Source organism: Macaca nemestrina, chromosome 7 (assembly GCF_043159975.1).
Source record: "Macaca nemestrina isolate mMacNem1 chromosome 7, mMacNem.hap1, whole genome shotgun sequence".
NCBI classification, from domain to species: domain Eukaryota; kingdom Metazoa; phylum Chordata; class Mammalia; order Primates; family Cercopithecidae; genus Macaca; species Macaca nemestrina.
The window spans coordinates 23,188,311-23,199,674 of NC_092131.1; the positions used below are offsets into that span (position 1 = coordinate 23,188,311).

The 11,364-nt window shown below is 37.1% G+C and overlaps 1 long non-coding RNA gene across 1 annotated transcript in view; it reads right to left on the minus strand.

The window, feature by feature from the left end:
- The window catches only part of LOC105467611 (uncharacterized), a 30,492-nt gene extending 19,987 nt beyond the window's left edge, over positions 1-10,505 (minus strand). The window contains exons 1-2 of the long non-coding RNA XR_979026.2: positions 10,471-10,505; positions 9,925-10,307 (exon numbers count right to left, since the gene is read on the minus strand). This is a non-coding gene — a long non-coding RNA (uncharacterized lncRNA). The remainder of the gene's footprint in view (positions 1-9,924; positions 10,308-10,470) is intronic.
- Between the last annotated feature and the right edge of the window lie 859 nt (positions 10,506-11,364).

The following is an 11,364-nucleotide window of genomic DNA, read 5'->3' on the forward strand; positions in this document are numbered from 1 at the left end:
TTGATCACAGGGAATCATGTCAGAGTCCCAATGGAATGAGCATGCTTATAGAGGCAGCACAGTATAGTAAAAGGCATGGACATTGGATCAGATAATTTTGACTTCCAAGCCAAACGCTGCCACTGGGAAGTAAATGGATCTTAGATGAGTTATATTTCCTTATTGTAGCATTGTGACATCTAAAATATATGTAAATGGGCCAGGAAAGTCATGGCACTTTACACTCTCTTCTTCTCTTCCTTTTTTCTTTGGTGAAAATTAGGTTCAAAGTCAGTGTCTTGCCGAACAAAGTACACTGATGTTGAGTCTGGAATCACGGTACAAACTTTTTGTACTTTCAACAACAGCAGAATGTCCCATTTTGAAATGTGAAAGGAGGGATATTTTATCTCAAGGATATCTGTGAAACACATGAAGTAACAGTAAAATAAATCATTAAATCCAATAAAGACTATTATTGGAAGGAGCAACCAGCAAATATTTGAGTGAGGTAGACTTAGATAAAGCCCAGGGAGCTGGTTACCCTTTACTTAACTTATTCCCATTCTCTATTTTTAAAAAAATCCTTCATGACAAATACTTAGGAAAAAAAAATAACTGTTTCAGGTGACATATGAGGATTCCATATTATTTACCTCATAAAAGAAAACAAGCTTAGTTATGTGATGTTGCATTAGCTGACAATGTTCATAAAATTACCTAGACACTGGACCTGATAACATACTAAAGTTATTTTAAAAGTACAATTATTTGGCAAGATATCTCCAATAAAGTGTAAACTTACAAGCAAACTAGGAATTCACAGATTGTATGTATCTACCTAGATGTGAAAACACATTAGGAACATGAGTGGGAGATAATTATTACAATCCACACTGGCTTAAGATCCAGTTATTGGAAAAAAATTGATCAAAGAGTAGTGATGACTCAAATATGTATCACTACACAATTTAGTGGTGCTTATGAACTCACAATAAGCAAAATACATAATGACAAAACTAAACAATGGTTATTTTTAACTGAAGGAAAAAGTCCAGAAATTGTACGGAATATTCAGCTTTATACATTGCTAATCATATGTTGATAGAAAGTGTCCTTACCTAAAACTGTCAACTTTTAACCTTTATGGGTATATTTGCATAGTAGGAACTTTATAGACTTGCTCAGCAGCCAAACTTTTTAAAATATTAACTGTAATATCCATTAAACTATATTGATGTACAGATGTGCTTGTTTAGCATTGTGAGGCTTAAAATGCTTCCTTACTTTGGTGTCCTTTTATAAATTCAGCATCTCTATTATCCTCTCCTTTTCTTAAAATGCTCTAGTAATTCAGAAAAAAAATTGCAGATTCCTGGGCAAGGTGGCCGAATAGAAACAGCTCCGGTCTGCAGCTCCCAGTGAAACCAATGCAGAATGTGGGTGATTTCTGCCTTTCCAACTGAGGTACCCAGTTACTCTCACTGGGACTGGTTAGACAGTGGGTGTAGCCCACGGAAGGTGAGCTGAAGCAGAATGGGACTTCACCACACCCAGGAAGCACAAGGGATTGAGGAACTCCCTCCCCTAGCCAAGGGAGGTCGCGAGGGACTTTGCTGTGAGGGACAATGCTATCTGGCTCAGATACTACATTTATTCCTGCAGTCTTTGAAAACCACAGACCAGAAGATTCCCTTGGTTTGCCTACACCACAAGGGCCCTGGGTTTCAAGCACAAAACTGGGCAGTCCTTTGGGCAGACACCGAGCTAGTTGCAGGAGTTTTTTTTGTTTGTTTGTTTGTTTGTTTGTTTGTTTTTGCGTACCCTAGTGGCACCTGGAATGCCAACAAAACAGAACCATTTACTCCCCTGGAAAGGGGACTGAAGCCAGGGAGCCAAGGGGTCTTGCTCAGCTCACCCCATGGAGCCCAGTGAGCTAAGATTCACTGGCTTGAAATTCTTGCTGCCAGCACAGCAGTCTGAAGTCAACCTGGGAAATTCAAGCTTGGTGTGGGGAGGGGCATCTGCCATTACTGAGTCTTCAGTAGGTAGTTTTCACTTCACAGTGTAAACAAAGTCACCAGGAAGTTTAGACTGGGTGGAGCCCACCGAAGCACCCCAAAGCTGCTACAGCTAGCTGGATTCCTCCTCTCTGGGCAGGCCATCTCTGAAAGAAAGTCTACAGCCTCAGTCAGGCGCTTATAGATAAAACTTCCGTCTCCCTGGGACAGAGCACCTGGGGGAAGGTGTGGCTTCAGCAGACTTAAATGTTCCTGCCTGCTGGCTCTGAAGAGAGCAGCAGATCTCCCAACACAGCACTCGAGCTCTGCTAAGGGACAGACTGACTCCTCAAGTGGGTCCTTGATCCCCAAGCCTCCTGACTGGGAGAGACCTCCCAGCAGGGGTGGACAGACACCTCATACAGGAGAGCTCTGGCTGGCATCTGGCAGGTGCACCTCTGGGACCAAGCTTCAAGTGGAAGGAGCAGGCAGCAATCTTTGCTGTTCTGCAAACTCTGCTGGTGATACCCAGGCAAACAGGGCCTAAAGTGGACCTCCAGAAAACTCCAGCAGACCTGAAGAAGAGGGACCTGACTCTTAGGAGGAAAACTAAAAAAAAAAAAAAAAAAAAAAAAAAAAAAAAAAAAAAATGAAAACAATAGCATCAACATCAACAGAAAGAATGACCACACAAAAACTCCATCCAAAGGTCACCAACAGCAAAGAGCAAAGGTAGATAAATCCATGAAGATGAGGAAAAACCAGCACGAAAATGCTGAAAATTCCAAAAACGAGAATGCCTCTTTGACTCCAAAGGATAACAACTCCTTGACTCCAAAGGATTACAACTCCTCACCAGCAAGGGAACAAAATTGGATGGAGAATGAATTTAACAAATTGACAGAAGTAGACTTCAGAAGGTAGGTAATAACAAAATCCTCCAAGCTAAAGGAGCATGTTCTAACCCAATGCAAAGAAGTTAAGAACTTTGATAAAAGGTTTGAGGAATTACTAACTAGAATGATCAGCTTAGAGAAGAACATAAATGACCTGATGGAGCTGAAAATCATAGCACGGTAACTTCACGAAGCATACACAAGAATCAGTAGCCGAATCGATGAAGTGGAAGAAAGGACATCAGAGACTGAAGATCAACTTAATGAAGTTAAGCATGAAGATAAGAGTAGAGAAAAAAAGAATGAAAAGGAATGAACAAAGCCTCCAAGAAATATGGGACTATGTGAAAAGACCAAACCTATGTTTGATTTGTGTACCTGAAAGTGACAGGGAGAATGGAACCAAGTTAGAAAACACATTTCAGGCTATTATCCAGGAAAACTTCCCCAAACTAGAAAGGCAGGCCAACATTCAAATTCAGGAAATGCAGAGAACACCATAGAGATACTCCTCGAGAAGAGCAGCCCCAAGACACATAATCATCAGTTACACCAAGGTTGAAATGAAGGAAAAAATGTAAAGGGCAGCCAGAGAGAAAAGTTGGGTTACCCACAGAGGGAAGTCTATCAGACTAACAGTGAATCTCTCTGTAGAAACCTTATAAGCCAGAAGAGAGTGGAGACCGATATTCAACGTTATTAAAGGAAAGAATTTTCAACCCAGAATTTCATATTCAGCCAAACTAACCTTCATAAGCAAAGGAGAAATAAAATCCTTTATACATAAGCAAATGCTGAGAGATTTTGTCACCACCAGGCCTTCCTTAAAAGATCTCCTGAAGGAAGCATTAAATATGGAAAGGAAAAACTGGTACAGCCACTGCAAAAACGAAATGTAAAGACCGTCAACACTATGAAGAAACTACATCAACTAATAGCAAAATAACCAACTAGCATAATAATGACAGGAAGAAATTCACATATAACAATATTAACATTAAATTTAAATGGGCTAAATGTCCCAATGTAAAGACACAAACTGGCAAATTGAATAAAGAGTCAAGACCCATCGATTTGCTGTATTCAGGAGACCCATCTCAAGTGCAAAGACACACAGGCTCAAAGTAAAGGGATGGAGGAAGATTTACCAAGTAAATGAAAAGGAAAAAAAAAAAAGTGGCTGGGCACAATGGCTCACACCTGTAATCCCAGCACTTTGGGAGGCTGAGGTGGGTGGATCATGAGGTCAAGGGATTGAGACCATCCTGGCCAACATGGTGAAACCCCATCTCTACTAAAAATACAAAAAATTAGCCGGGCGTGGGGATGGGCACTTGTAGTCCCAGCTACTCGGGAGACTGAGGCAGGAGACTCACTTGAACCCAGGAGGCAGAGGTTGCAATGAGCTGAGATTGTGCCACTGCACTCCAGCCTGGAGACAGAGTGAGACTCCATTTCAAAAAATAAATAAATGAATAAATAAAGCAGAAGTTGCAATCCTAGTCTCTGATAAAACAGACATTAAACCAACAAAGATCAAAAAAGACAAAGAACAGCATTACATACTGGTAAAGGGATCAATGCAACAAGAAGAGCTTAGACAGTTAGACAGATCAATAAGACAGAACATTAACAAGGATATTCAGGACTTGAAGTCAGCTCTGGACCATGCAGACCTAATAGACATCGACAGAACTCTCCATCCCAAATCAACAGAATATACATTCTTCTCAGTACCACATAGCACTTATTCTAAAATCGACCACATAATTGGAAATAAAACTCCTTAGCAAATGCAAAAGAATGGAAATCATAACAAACAGTCTGCCAGACCAGAGTGCAATCAAATTAGCACTCAGGATTAAGACACTCACTCAAAACCACACAACTACATGGAAACTGAACAACCTACTCCTGAATGACTACTGGGTAAATAACAAAATTAATGCAGCAATAAATAAATTCCCTTAAACCGACGAGAACAAAGATATAACACACCAGAATCTCTGGGACACAGCTAAAGCAATGTTTAAAGGGAAATTTATAGCACTAAATGTCCACAGGAGAAAGCAAGAAAGATCTAAAATAAACACTCTAACATCACAATTAAAAGAACTAGAGAAGCAAGAGCAAACAAATTCAAACACTAGCAGAAGACAAGATATAACCCAGATCAGCAGAACTGAAGGAAATACAGACATGAAAAACCCTTCAAAAAATAAATAAATACAGGAGCTGTTTTTTTGAAAAGATTAACAAAATAAATAGACCATTATCCAGACTAATAAAGAAGAAAAGAGAGAAGAATCAATTAGTCACAATAAAAAATTATAAAGGGGAGATTACCAATGATCCCACAGAAATATAAACTACTATCAGAGAATACTATAAACACCTCTATACAGTTAAACTAGAAAATCTAGAAGAAATGGACAAATTCCTGGATACATCTACCCTCCCGAGACTAAACCAGAAAGAAGTCAAATCCCTGAATAGGCCAATAACAAGTTTTGAAAGTGAGGCAGTAATTAATAGCCTACCAACCAAAAACAGTTCAGGACCAGATGGATTCACAGCTGAATTCTACCAGAGGTACACGAGCTGGTACCATTCCTTCTAAAACTATTCCAAACAATTGAAAAAGAGGGACTCCTGCCTCTCTCATTTTATGAGGCCAGCATCATCCTGATACCAAAACCTGGCAGAGACACAACAATAAAAGAAAATTTCAGGCCAATATCCCTGATAAATATCGATGAGAAAATCCTCAATAAAATACTTGCAAACCTAATCTGAAAGCACATTAAAATGCTTATCCACCACAATCAAGTTGGCTTCATCCCTGAGATGAAAGACTGGTTCAATATATGCAAATCAGTAAATGTAATCCATCACATAAACAGAACCAATGACAAGACCCACATGATTATCTCAATAGACGGAGAAAAGTTCTTTGGTAAAATTCAACACCCCTTCATGTTAAATACACTCAATAAGCTAGGTATTGATGGAATATATCTCAAAATAGTAAGAGCTATTCATGACAAACCCACAGCCAATATCATACTAAATGGGCAAAAGCTGGAAACATTCCCTTTGAAAACTGGAACAAGACAAAGATGCCCTCACTCACCACTCCTATCCAACATAGTATTGGAAGCTCTGGCGAGGGTTAATCAGACAAGAGAAAGAAATAAGGGATATTCAAATAGGAAGAGAGAAGTCAAATTGTCTCTGTTTGCAGATGACATTATTGTACATTTAGGAAACCCCATTGTCTCAGCCCCAAATCTTGTAAAGCTGATAAGCAACCTCAGCAAAGTCTCAGGGTACAAAATCAATGTGCAAAAATTACAAGTATTCCTATACACCAGTAATAGACAATTAGATAGCCAAATCGTAAGCAAACTCCTATTCACAATTGCTACAAAGAGAATAAAATACCTAGGAATACAACTTATGAGGGATGTGAAGGACCTCTTCAAGGAGAACTACAAACCACTGCCCAAGGATGTAAGAAAGGACACAAACAAATGGAAAAACATTCCATGCTCATGAATAGGAAGAATCAATATCATGAGAATGGCCATGCTGCCCAAAATAATTCACAGATTCAATGTTATTCCTATCAAGCTACCATTGACTTTCTCCACATAGTTAGGAAAAAACTACTCTAAATTTTATATGGAACCAAAAAAGAGCCCATCCATGTAATCTTTGATAAACCTGACAAAAACAAGCAATGGGGAAAGAATTCCCTATTTAATAAATGGTGTTGGGAAACTGACTAGCCATAGGCAGAGTACTGAAACTGGACCACTTCCTTACACTTTATATAAAAATTAACTCATGATCAATTAAACATTCAAACATAAGACCTAAAACCATAAAACCCTAGAAGAAAATCTAGGACATACCATTCAGGACATAAGCATGGGCAAAGACTTCATGACTAAATCACCAAAAACAATGGCAACAAAAGCCAGAATTGACAAATGGGATCTAATTAAACTAAAGAGCTTCTGCACAGTGGAAGAAATTATCATCAGAGTGAACAGGCAAACTACAGAGTGGGAGAAAATGTTTGCAATCTCTCCATCTGACAAAGGGCTAATATCCAGAATCTACAAGGAACTTAAACAAATTTACAAGGAAAAAAAAAAACAACCCCATAAAAAAGTGAGCAAAGGATATAAACAGACACTTTTCAAAAGAAGACAATTTATTGGCCAACAAACATACAAAAAAAAAGCTCATCATCACTGGTCATTAGAGAAATGCAAATCAAAACTAGAATGAGATACCATCTCATGCCAGTTAGAATGGCGATCACTAAAAAGTCAGGAAACAGCAGATGCTGGAAAGGATGTGGAGAAATAGAAACATTTTTACACTGTTGACAGAAGTGTAAATTAGTTCAACCATTGTGGAAGACAGTGTGGCGATTCCTCAAGCATCTAGAACCAGAAATACCATTTGACCTAGTAATCCCATTACTGGGCATATACCCAAAGGATTACAAATTATTCTATGATATAGACACATGCACACGTTTGTTTATTGTGGCACTATTCACAATAACAAAGACTTGAAACCAGTCCAAATGCCCATCACTGTTAGACTAGATAAAGAAAACGTGACACATATACACCATGGAATACTATGCAGACATAAAAAAGAATGACTTCATGTCCTTTGCAGGGACATGGATGAAGCTGGAAATCATCATTCTCAGCAAACTAACACAGGAACAGAAAACCAAACAACACATATTCTCACTCACAAGTGGGACTTGAACAATGAGCACATACAGGCACAGGGAGAGGAACATCACACACTGAGGCCTGTCAAGGGGCAAGGGGAGGGATACTAGGAGAAATACCTAATGTAGATGATGAGTTTATGGGTGCAGCAAACGACCATGGAACATATATACCTGTGTAACAAACCTGCACGTTCTGCACAAGTATGCCAGAACTTAAAGTATAATAAAAACACTGCATATCAAATTTGTACATATTGCCCTGTTACTGCTTCTTACAGTGAATTGACAAGTGAAAGCCTTCAAAGTAGTGTAACGTGTCAAAACCAAAAGTAAAAACCCAAACCAGACATATTCAGGTTATGTGATTAGACTCTGTAATCCTAATGGTCAATATCTGAATTAATAAGTTAATATAATTCGTCACTGTAAATATTTGTTGAAATGCATAGAAATCTATCCTTGAGGTACTGGTAATTACTCATTTCACTATGGAAATATTCATTGGATTTTATAATTTAATCAACTCATTTATTCATCCCTTTTTAAAAGAGTTGTGTATATTTTAAATAGAAAATATATGAAGATAGTATTATGTTCTTGACACTTTCTTTCTGATAAAGAAATGCCAAGCCCATTGGAAATGCTTTGAGCTGAAAATGAATTCTCGGGTTGGATGCATTCTATAGTACATTTGCAATCTGTCACTTCTTATCTTTTGAGAGCAGGAAGCAAAATGGTTTCTGGACATGAATAGGATTGCAACCTACCTAATGACGGGTTGAGATATTATCCTGAATCTCAGTTCAAATGTTCCCCACTGGGAGTGGGCACTTCTGGAGGATTGTGTGTACCTCCTATTAATAAACCAAATATCTCTTAACAATTGCAAACCTAGATCTTTAAAGATACCTGAATAAACTCCTGCCTGAAAATCCTGGTCATTGCACATTTACAATATTTACCAACAAATTTCAAAAATAATACAAGCTGATTAACTTACATGTCTCTTGCATTACAACTCTTAAACCATTGCCCATAGCAATATGATTTATAATGAATATTTTCATTCTATGATGTCTGTATTCAGATCTAGATGCCAGATTTGAAGAGGCTTTCACAAGCAATTACCATGTTTGTTTTAAATTTATCCTAACTCTTTTGACTTTTTTTTTGACCTGAAACGGAATTGTAAGAGATTATAACTGACAAAACAAAAGTGGGAGAAGCCAACTTCTTTATTTCCACTGACAGTTACTTTCTGCTTATTCATTTATGCATTTATTCAATAAATACATGTTGAGTGCCTGCCATAATCTAGGTATTTTGGATACAGTAGCAAACAAAATTAAATTTCTTATCTTTATCTTTATGTTACTTATGTTCTTAAGGAGGCATTACAGACAAAAAATATTAGAAATCATATATAAGTAAATTATTTTGTTATAAGTGAATAATTATTAATGATAGAAGATAAAGTAGAGCAGAGTAAAGAATATCAAGAGTGATGGACAAGTCTAGGAGGGAGAGGTGACATTATTCAGTAAGGTGGTCAGAACAGGAATATAAAAAAATGTTTATAAGGAAATTTGCCAAGAAAATATCTGGCAGAATTGAGTCTCAGGATAAGAGAGAAGTAAGTGCAAAATCCCTAAGGCTAAATCTGCCTTTAACTTTCATTAACTTTCATTAATTTACTCCATAAGCATTCACCATCCACCTAAGAGACTGTAATTCTGTACAATTGACCTCAAGAAAAGAAAGGATATTTTATAAAGACAGAGTAAAATGTTTAATTCCAGATAAAAAAAAAAGTTAAAGTAATATAAAAAAGGCAGAGTGACATTGAGGTGAGATAACTGAACTGACAATGATATAAACAAATGTAGAAATTACTTTTTTCTACCAACTGCAAGATTTTCATGTGGCCTCAGTCCTCTGAAACTCAAATCAATAAAATAAGTTGAAGAAAGTTGTGTTTTTAATATCTCATTTCACTGCTATATTCCTTGGTACCTAAGACAGTAAATATTTTTGAAATGAAATGTGGATTGATCTGTTATGTAAGATCCTTCATGATTTGGCCCCAATCCAACTTTATTTATTCTATCAAAAATATCCCCCCAAATCTTCACATAATGTCCTCCCTTATATTCTCTTAGGCAATACATTTAAACTTTTATGTTGTTTTTTTCTCTTCTGTAGAATAGAGATGATGTTGATAATATTGCCTACTTCAAAGAGTTCTCATAAGATTTAAATATTAATAATGACATATTTTACTTACATTCTTAAAAATGTTTCTGGTGCCTAGTTAATGTTATGTACACTTTGACTGTCAATACTCTTTGTATTTCTTTGTAACTCTTCTAGAAAAATAATTAGGTAGAAGTTTGACAGCAGTATTCCTGTCTCTTCTATTCAATTGTTGTTCACAATTTGAAGGCGGATTCTCCATCAGGAATACATGCTATAAGCCCTTGAAAGCAGCAGAGAGTCAATCTTGTGAGAAGGCAAATAGTATACATGGATACATCAGTCAGAACACCTGCTGACATATCAGTCCACGAGTTTGTGGTGTAATAAAGCCCAGTGCCTCCGTTCATTCATCCACAAAGGTACAGATAATAGGAGTTATGGAGACCATGACTAATGCAGAGATTGATGATGCTGAAACAGAAGAGGTGCACGTCATTCATCTTGTTACATTCAGAGCAAATATTCCCAAATGCTGCTTGTCATATCATTATTAAGACCACCTTAATTGAATAACATTCAATTAAGGTGGTCTTAATAACATAATGCAATAAAAGTATTCAAGTCTTTACTTAACACTTAATGTCTTATCTCAACCTCTCACTATGTTTCCACTTGCTAATAGATAGTCATGGTAAGAAAGCACAAGAAACTGTGTGGGAAAAGGGCTGAGCATCGGAATTGTACTAGGTTCTGTTGGCCACATTCCATCTTTATGACAGAACTCTATAAGAAAGGCACAGACAATAAGTATTTTTGAAATGAAATGTAAATTGATATGTTATGTAAGATCCTTCATAATCTGGCCCTAAACCAATTTTATTTATCCTAACAAACACCCTGGGTCCCAAAATAATCTTTCCACAATTTTCTTCCTTATGTTCTCTTAGGCACCATTCCTTAGTGCCATTCTAGCTCTTATTTTAAAAGGCCTGGCTGTGGAAACGTGAGGAGCAGGACAATTCTTTCCTGAAGAACGTGTCCTATATCTTTCCTGATCCTACAAAGCAAGACAGCAACATTGATGAAACCTAATACTCAGTGAAAAACATTGGGTTATGGGTTTGTAATTAACTAATCATTCAACAAATATTTATTAAAAACAACACACATTCAGCTTTATTTATGCTCACTGGGAGAGACAGGTAATGTGTTTATTTTTTCCCCATTTACTGATACCACAACTTATTTTAAAATAAAATACATGAGGCTTATGAGAAAAATAGATTTAAATATATGAGGAAATGAGGACAAAAAATGAAGCAAAAACAGTTGGTAAGAATAATAAAATCAGGTATATAGCTCTTAACAGAAGCTGGTAATGAACTACTAATTCGAATTTTCTAGCAGCCAGAAGAGCAAACAGCCAGAGAAAAGAAAACTTTGAGATGTCGTGGTAACTATATCTGTGAAGACAAAACTGAGAACATGATTACATGATTTATTTCCATGGGATGATCTGCCCCACAAG